Genomic DNA, 10,000 nt, shown 5'->3' with positions numbered 1-10,000 from the left:
GATGGAGGTTCTCGTTCCAGTTCCATTTCTAGTTCAGGTTATGGTTCGAGTGGAGAAGCAGAGAGGGCATCCCTTCCCTAAGTTGGTTAGATCGCCCGAACGAAGGAAGCTGTCTTGTCTCGCAATGGCAGAAGAAAGAGATATCATTGCCAATCGGGAGGAAAGGAAGAGTAATTTACCTCTTTCTCCCTATCGATCTTTGACCCGATTCTGCTCCCCGGGCCTTAGCAGCCCACCCCATAACCCGCTTCCCTCGACTGACTTCAGAGAAGAGGAGGGGGATTTCGAAGAATGGAAATTATATTCCTAAAGGTAGTTTACTTGCTTACTTGTTAGAGTCAGGAATCCTTGTTTTCTCCGCAGGGAAATGGCTCCAAAGGACCTGTGCCTCTATCCTGACGAGGTTATCGTCACCGATGGTAGTCGTGAGTTCGCGGAGTACACAACCTTAAGGTCGTGGGTCCGACAATGGCTTAACTACGTCAAGTGGTACTACATGGTTGCAGTATCTCCAGGCGTAACCATCCAGGATCTCTTAGACGCACCATTCGTGAACCGGAAATGGCAGGTTGAATCGACCGACTCTCAGTTGGTCCGGTTCGGCCTTGTCTGGAAGGTTTTCGATTTGGTTGCCCTAAGGCTAAGGTGGCCTGTTAAGCCAATGTCCTAGTCGCTGCAGCGATTACGGATACCTCTCAGGCATCTCTACTCTGCTCTGTGAGTCCCGCAAAACGCTTTCTTTATGTTATGTTTTGTGAGTTGACTCCTTATGCTAGAGCCAACCTGGCCTACCGGTCTTGTAAACCGATAGTTCCTTTTGGTTTGACACCTGAGGGTGCCCTCCTTTGGGGTCCATACATAAAGGACCTCATCAGGGTGTTGATAAAACTAGCTAAACCGGTTTCAGTGAGGTCAATCAAATGGAGAGGTACGAAGAGTACTTTTCGGTCCTCTCCTTACAGTCGAGTTACTACGTTCCTTGCCTTTTGAACTTAATTCATGGTACCGAAAGGTAACAGAAGGAAGTAAAAGACCCTCATTCTTAGGTGTACTGTGGTACCCAAGAGTTAGGTATTGTTTCGACGAAAACAACGAGTTGTTTAGTCGAATGGATATGGCCTCATTTGAAAAGGAGGTCATTCCCAACGATCCCAGAGGTAACTCCTTACCTCGGACGACTGGGTCAATCGGTTGAAGGAGCAGGGATGCATAGCAGGCTTAAAAGACGAACGAGACAAGTAGGACGCACTGAGGCCGAGGTACGTAGTGACGTCTCTTGCTGGGTTTGATTTGATAAGGAATGGTCGGTCGGTTTGTTAGTCTTAATCCAGCGACTGGCCTTGCTCCGAGCGATATCCGAAGTATGGTTCGCTCGCTAGTTATATGCTTAACACATGCATCTGAGGTCAGAGGTGCCGCTAAGGTGAACGCTCAGCTTCAACTCTGACTTGATATTTTTAGTGCACTGAAGGTTAACTATGTCAATCTACAACTCAATGTGATTGGCTTCGTCCGGGCTCAGTCTCTTCCGGCCGCCTCATCCTACTGACTCCACTCGCTATGTTTTGCTGCCAAACGGACTCTCTCGGAGGTTTTCCCGTGGATGTAATGCTTAGCAACCCGTGCGCCCCTACCCGAGAGGCAAGCTTGGCGGCGCGAGTGATGCGGTAACAAGCCGAATCCAAAGTACCTCGACACAAATATAAATATATAAGAAGTGCCTATCCGCTCATCAAGTAAAGAAAGGCATCGATACATCGAGGACCAGGGCGGTGAAGTGGGGAAGGAAAGTGGACAGTAAGCTAGTAATTGCGTTCAGAAAAAGCGGTAGAAGGGCGTGAAGGTGTACTTTCTTTCTTTCTTTTGTTGTTGTTGGGTATTGTATTAGTGGCAAGCCGACTGATAGGGTCACGAAGAGCCCAACGAATGGAGGACCAGAACTGCTTTGCTTAACACACATATAGTTCAGTTCCCTCAATTCATCACCAACATGCTTGATTCCAATCTCGAGGGCCTTTACTTAATTGGCCCCGCTCCTCGAGAATGAAGCTTGCTGGCGATACCGGTATCCATCTATAGCCGTTAGTTCATCGGTGTCGGGGGAGTTTGGCCCCAGCCTCTTGTCCCTTTCCCCATGGGGCGGGCTCCTATTAGAGGGTCTAGGGAAATCTACCTCTTTTCCTTCTTTTCGTTTTCGCTCCTTTTTATTTTTCGTTCCTTAGGTCTGTCTCCTTCGGCGGATCTTGGGACTCCTTTTGCTGGCTTCGGGCTTTGATCTTTCTCTTATCTGGTGTGGCGTCCTGCTTCATCTTTAGGTGTCCTTATTGGTCTCTATCCGCCAGTGCGTAGCTCCGTAACTTTCCCTCTCCCCAGCGGTAGCCGGAGCTCGCACAACCCAAAAAATAAAAACAAACAAAGCGTGGTTCATGGTAGGCTCTGATAATGGTTAGGGTAGGGGTTTAGTAAAGGATCTCCAGCATGGAACGATGCTCCTTCTCATGCCCATTTGCCAACATCCAGAAAACCCGCCTTCTCACGCTAATGAAAGCCCTTCTTACAGAACAACTAGTGCGAGAGCCTTTCCTTCCCCTATACAGAAGGATACTTTCTTTTTTCTAACTCTCCAGAAGAGACCAAGTCGTTTACTTCATATTTCTGACTCTTGCCAACAATTGGTTCTTTAACTGAAAAACTTGACTCGAACCGCTTGCCATATCTAAACTAGCTACTGGCAAAGAGGGAATTGATTCAAGATCCCCTTGCGCCCTACAACCCGAAAGTGACTCTCTATCAAAGCACCTGCGGTGGGCTAAGCGCAAGGAGTATTAGAGTCTCGATACTGGCTAACGGAAAAAGAACGGCGAACAAGTAGTTGTTCTACAACCCCCAGAACTGTACGCAGCGCTTTTCAAAACAAAAACAATAAGTTCTTTCTTTTTTCTAAGTCGCCTATAAAAGAGGAAAACGGTTTTATGTCTACGAGCGATATCTATTATTGGTAGGCTGCCTTCACGAACGTCTAGTAACTCACTAGCCCTAAACCGTAACTGAAAGACTCTCTTCTCCAACCAAAGCCGCCATCCAGATTCAGAAGCGGAAGCGGACAGAGTTTACTGAAGAGGCTTTCATCTACGGCCTCCCTAATTTAATTTATGCTATATTCCTTTCATTAGGGAAGTTGCCTAGCTCAGCTGGGGGAAGCTCCTAATGGAAATAGAGTACTCTCATTCGGACTCGGACTCGGACTCGGACTCGGACTCGGACTCGGAAGAGCTGATGCTACTAACTAAGATACTTCCGTTAGTGAGGAGAGAACTAACTATAGGCTTTAGCCCAAAGACAGAGTCAGGGATTTCTTAAAAATCGAGTCCCTCCTGAAATAAGACAAGACAGGGGGTGGAGTGAGCCTAGAGTAGAATAAGACAAGACTCCCCTCAACTCATACCAGGGCTGGCAGGGAAAGACTGAGACTACCGATACCGAGCCGGGGTTGATGAAAGATCTTTTCTTGGATAGAGACCAACTGGTTGGTCTCTATGCCTGCTTAACTTCGTAGCATTAAGGGGACAGCGCAATGAGGGAAATCGACTAGGAANATGTCTTCCCATAAAATTAAGAGTTGAGGGGACTTCGACTGCCTTCTTGTATCGGGTGAAGAGAAGGGGGTGGTAGGCTTAGTAGGGCTCGAACCTACAATATTACCGTTATGAGCGGTACGTTTCAACCAATTAAACTATAAGCCCCTACGGATCTCTACATGCAATTCGCTCACTTCGGGAAGAGTGGACGGAAAGAGGAGGCCTTTGCTCTATCTGCTTCTTCCTCTTCCCAGGAATTAACAATTTGATAATAAAATGATTTTATTCTTTGTTTGTATAAATATAATAAAATAAAGATTAAGCAAGCGGCCCTTTCGCGACTCAAACTGCCGGTACGCTTTCCGGCTCGCAACGACTCAAAGGGGCGGGGGCTATCTATTTGCTTGCAATGCGGGCTGTTCGCCTTTCGGAAAGGGTTCGCCTATTTTATTCAAAAGGCGCTACTAAACTACTCGAGTACAGCTAGTGTTAGTAGTACAACAGAATGCCGTTCACCCCGCAATCCCTTCTTCTTCAAGAGCTCCCTATTCTCTAGCAGCCCCTTCTTTCACAGCTCCTTCTCAAGCACTTGCCATTGTCTGGAAATTAGCCTTGCCCCATTCTTCGATTATTGGCGCATCAATTCCTTGCCTTTGCTCTCATTGCTGCTTGAAGTCCAGTCTTTTAAGTTAAGTTAAATCCCAAAAATAAAAAGTAAGTAGTCATTGTCGGGATGGAAAGCGACTCTTCCACCACTTATTTAAGCGCTATGCACCTAAGCTCAGTCTTTCTGGCAGCTATCTTGCTAAACCTAGATTATTGCTAAAAACTTACTTTTTATTCTCTCTTTATTTATGCTCGAAATCGTACTCATTCGACATATAATTCCATGGGCTGGGCATACCTTCTTTCTTTAGCTAATTTTTCTCTTTCTTTGACTTTGAGGAAGATAAGATCCCACGAATCGTCTTCTATCGACATCGTCTGCTTACTCTTATCGTACGCTCTTCTTACCCAATCAAAATAAAGAGTCTGGTACTTTGTCCGCTCTCCCTTTCCTGGTGAAGGAGAGAGAGTTTTACAAGCTGATGCAGCTAAGAAAGTCTCGTTGAAAGCAGGAACGAAGACTGTGACGACTATTTGAACTAGTTTTAAAGGCTTGATTGACCCTTGGGAGTGAGGCTAGGGCGCCCTCGTAAGGCGTAGGGTAGGGATTTGAAACCGGAGGCCTCTCCTCATCTAGTTCTTTCGTTACGCCGAGAAGAAGCAGAAAGAAGCTTGGAAGAAGAGATGGTCAATCTTATCTTCTATTATGGGCGAGACTGCTAAAAAAGAGGCTCTTTAAAGCCAGAACGAGTCCTCTCTTGCGGGAGGGATAGGCGGGAAAGGGGGAGGAGGTCTTCAGTCACTCCGTTTTTTGAATTGGGTCACGAATGGTATTCGATTTCTTTTAACAGCATAAAAGCATTCGAACTTGGGAGATGCGAAAAAGAATAAGGTTCTTTTTTAGATTCCTTATTCAAGAGAGTACGCATAGGTGAGAACATCCCTAATCGAATGGCCTAGCTTTGCTTCTTCCTCTTTCTCTGCTTTGGTTTACCAAAGGGGGTGAGGTCGACCTTCTTTCGGTGGTACCTTTTCTGTCTAGCTCGTTCTCTTGGTCAAAAGCCACAACTACTCCTTCCTTAGTGACAAAGAAAAAAATAAAAAGAATCGCCCGGGATGAGTGAGAGCTAAAAGAAAAGCCTAGCGGCAATTCCCGATCTTTTCTTGATAGAAAGATCATATCAACACCGAAGACAGATCGTAGTTACGAGAAGAAAGGTATGCCGGTTGATGGATGTAGTTCATTCTAGAAGTCGTTTGTTAACCGAATTAAATTGTTCGGTCGTGGTACTTTTGCTTGCTATTCAAACACATTGTCGAAAGGGTAAGATCGAATTAGCTCTGGTTCAAGAAGCCTAGCTTTCTTCGTAATTATACTGAACGGGGTCGATCCACTTTACTATAAGTAAAATCGGAAGCCGTTTCAGGTGCATAAACTAAAAGGCGCCTTCGGATACAGAGGGGCTACTCTAGTCACTCAAAGTCCTAGCTAAGTAAGGAACAGACTCTCCAAACAGAAGTACGTACTGCGCGGCCGAGGAAGCATCCGAAGCATCTAAAGTCGAATAATCCGAATCCGTTGAATAGGAAGCCTTTGATCCGCTTTCTGAGAGCGCTGAATCATTCGATTCTAAAAAGGTGGAAAAAAGGTCTTCGCACCAGCACCTGAACGCTTACTCTTACTGCTTCAGGTTCACCTCTTTTCTTAGGATTGGCTGCCCTGAGGTTCTTGTTTGGAGTCATTTGTTTATCACAGAACAAGTCCCCCTCAGTCACTGCCATAGTTGACCCAGTATCAACCCTCTCTTCCAGATCCTCGCTTCTATGGGCCAAATCACTCTCCTCGCTCGTTAAACTCGCACCTTGACTACACCCTTATCGGCTTTGTTACCCAGACACTCATCCTGAGCAATCTCTTCCGGTTCAGCAGTGTCCAGCTCCCCCCCTTTGCCATTGTCACTACTGGTACCTGACCCCTATTGATTGAGTAAGGCTCGACATTTTTGCAAACACCGAGCCTTACTCAATCAATAGGGCAATGAAAAGAGGAGAACGAGGACAGCTGACTACCGCTAAAAGTCAGACTACGAGTACACATTGTATGATTGAAAACTGCCGCTGCGTACTACCCGGTGCTTGCAGGTCTGACTGGTGTCTTCTCTCCAACAGCTGCTTCAATCAATGTTAAGTCTGACTACTCGGCTTGCTTAACACAAGTGTGATTTAACCTTCACGGACCACTTCACTACCCAGCGAGCTCCGGCTCGAAAACAACAAGCAAGGGATTGAGCTGAAAAAAAGAAAGCCTAAACTCCTTACTCTACTTCACCCNATCAAACCACACACAACCTTTTCAAAGGTGTATTCCGTAAAGCCCATGCGTTAAAGGTCATGCACGTCTATCCCAGTATAGTGAACGCTCTAAAAATTTATGCCCCAAAATTTCATAGGAAGCGGGCTTGCTTAACACAAGTGTGATTTAACCTTCACGGAGCACTTCACTACCCAGCGAGCTCCGGCTCGAAAACAACAAGCAAGGGATTGAGCTGAAAAAAAGAAAGCCTAAACTCCTTACTCTACTTCACCCCTCTCCTTCGCTTCTTCAGAAGTGGCGAACCAATCAATTCCATTCTATGCCGGTTTTCGATTGGCTTTCAGCCGCTCTTCTTCCTTGCCTAAGCAGGATATGAAGCCCTAACCCGACCTGGCTACAGGAATATAGTCTGTCTTTCCCACAGTGCAGTTGAAGTAGGTCAGTTCCTTTCTTCTCGTCTACCATGAGAGCTAGTCAAAGCTCTGAGAACGGCTAAGCCCGTCTTGACTTCCCTTATTGCCCTCACTCCTTCCTCTGAGGCCTATTGCAGATAGTCGTCATGCCCTGTGAGCGTCTTCAGCTCCGCTCAACCTCTCATAGAATGTATTCCACTCCTTCCTCTGAGGTCTAGTTAGCGCTTACGCCCCTTTCGAAAGCAGACTAGACCCCGTGAAGAGTACCGACTACCATAGGGGAAAGACTGACTTCCCCAATCATGCTTTCATAGCCCCTGTCCCTCCGTACTTCCCCTTCACTAGGTAAGATTATCTCGCTTACCCAGGCGCCTCTTAAAGTGGACCAATCCCCCCGCCATCTTTCAGCCTCTCCAGTTCGCTTCTGGCCTATGGTCTTCTCCGCTCGCTGGCGAAAGAAAGAGCGACTGCTCTAGTACCGGAAGCCAACCGACTGACTTGCAGCTGCCAGTCTCCGCCTTACTTTCTTCTCGGTCTGCTTTGGCTCCTGATCTTGAGCTCGCTTTTCTTGGCCTCAGGCTTGGCTTCTTCTTGTAGTCCTAGCCTTTTCGAGACTTTAGGCCCTTGGCCTGGTCTCGACTCCCCCTGGCTAAGTACTTTCAATCTAGCAGGCTAGCTGCTGAACGAAAACACTCCCTATCCTACACTCGCCTGCTTTAGTCTCTCTTTCCGGGTAGAGTTGTAGTCACTCAAGTTACAAACCTTCCTACAAGTCAGTTATATCGGTCTTAGATCTTTGCTCGTCAGGTGCTGGCGTAAGTAGTAACTCCTACTGTTGCTAAAGCTTTCTCTGTAATGCTTTTCATCACTCCGATTATCGTTATTCAAACGGTATCACAGAGAATCTTTCCTTTTGTTCTTCTGGCAAGGGTTTTTGAAGAGGGGATTGATAGCTAGGAAAGTCAAGTAGGGGAGGAAGGCATCATTAGCACTTTGGCTTTATTATTGAAACTACCTCTTTCTTGCTTGGCATTCAGCTTTCAGCTTTAAGAAAAAAGACTACAGGCATTAACTTACATTTGCCTGCCTTAGCTAGCTTTCTTCCCTGCCTTGGCTGTCTAGTCCTTTAATAGAAGAGGAGGAAATCCCTTCACGTCCGAAAAAGAGGTTCAACAAAGCAAAGATCTACTTTCAAAGAGAACGAACGCAACTACATTTATGAATTAATGCTTCTCTTTTCAGAGGTAGATAGTTGATCGAGGAGAAGGCAGGTGCCTAGCCACGAGTAAGCCTAAAGGTAAAGGATTTCGCGAAGCCGGTTAACAATCACTTTTATTCTCAGGCTAAGATCTTCACTACCTTTTTGGCAGAGCTGCCAAGCTTCCTATTCGTATTCGTACAGTTAAGAAAGCAGAAAAGCATTCGAACTTGAAACGAGAGATGGGAAAGAAAGCTTACCTTAAAAGAGCGGCCACGCCAAGACCTTACTTAATAGGATGATGCTTGAACTTTATTCTAAAAAAAGGGGGAGTACCCGAGGGAATAAGCCAAGGCAAGTGCCATAGATTTAGCTGTTGTCGGAAGTGGCAAGTAGACTAGAAAGGGGAGGAGTGCCGGTTAAATGGTTTAGGTTAGGAGTGCCAGCTCAAGGCGATAGGCATAGTGGAAAAAGGCTACGCACCTGAATCTGTTCACACGAATTGCTCAAGGTTGGAGGAAAAAGCACTTGTTTAATCTAATCTCCTGTCGAAATGGTAGATGGGATCGATCCCAGACTCGGTGAAAGGCGAGAAAGACCAGGCAAGCTCCATTGGCTTGGTTAAATACCTTCACGCTCTTTAGTTCATCTCGGTAGAACAAGGAAAAAAAAGCCTATGTAGTGGATTCGAGTCCCACAAGAGCGAAGGATGACGACTGATTCCATTGCCCTCTCTACTCAATGGATTGAATATAGTTGCGTAAAGCAGCATAAGCGCTAACCTGATCTAAGGAAAGAGGGGGAACGTGAAAGCAAGGCTATTCCGGGGCGTCAAGCGTCTGTAGGCTTATCAGCCATGAAGTAAGCATAAGCGGGAATAGGCTAAAAGGACGGTTAGAAGGCATCTAGAGGACCAGTTTTCGGCTGGTCATAACAATAACTAACTCTTAGGTATTTTATAGGGGGATGAGACTCCTGGTTCAACCAATCAATCTCTGAAGTGCAGGTGCAGGAGAGGGGGTTACTACTCGACTAATAAGTTTTGGATTGGAGGGGAACTTCTTTATCTTCCCCAACCGGGAAAGTCATGCTAGGGGAAGAAGTAGCTACGGTAAACTCGAAACTCTCTTTCTTCTTTCACTCATAGCTATCTGACTGTGAGGATTCCCCCTTGTATTCCCCATAGGCTAGGAAAATTAAGAGGCTCCACTACAAGTCTTGGAGCTAGGCAGCTCAGTATGGTATGAGGATCGAAGGGCATAAATAGAAGCTAACAATGGGGACTAGTTGTTGAATTCCTTTAGTAGGAATGACTAGCTCCGACCTTAAGGAATAGGTCCGAAGATGCGACTAGAACTGAAAGAAGAGGAAGGTTTTTCCTGGGTAGGACGGAGGGTATTCGACCGAAGCCTTTAAAGAACACCTCATCTTTCTGATCTTGCTTACGAGCCTCTTCTTCAATACGAAGACGAGTGATCAGAGATTCCAAAGAGATTTCTTTGGTCTTATGCCTCATAAGGTTTTTGAAGTCTTTCCAGCTAGGAGGCAGCTTGTCAATTATGACAGCAACTTGAAATTGCTCATTTAAGGGCATACCATCAGAAATGATCTCATGGGCAATTTTCTGAATCTCGTGGGACTGAGACTCTACTGATTTATCATCAGTCATTTGGTACATAAGGTAGCGGCTAACAACATTTTTCAAGGGCATACCAAATTAATTTGGCAGACTTGTATGGGCTGTAGTAATCATACAGATCATCTGACAACCCATTCAGAATGAAATTCTTACATAAGTAATCATTTTCATTCCATACAGCTATTTCAATAGCTAGATTATCCCTTTCCTCTTTTTCAGCCTCATCCGACACCACTGGGATGTCGGTTTTCA

Source organism: Lupinus angustifolius, chromosome LG17 (genome assembly GCF_001865875.1).
Source record: "Lupinus angustifolius cultivar Tanjil chromosome LG17, LupAngTanjil_v1.0, whole genome shotgun sequence".
In the NCBI taxonomy this organism is placed as follows: Eukaryota; Viridiplantae; Streptophyta; class Magnoliopsida; order Fabales; family Fabaceae; genus Lupinus; species Lupinus angustifolius.
This window is presented reverse-complemented; position numbering follows the sequence as displayed.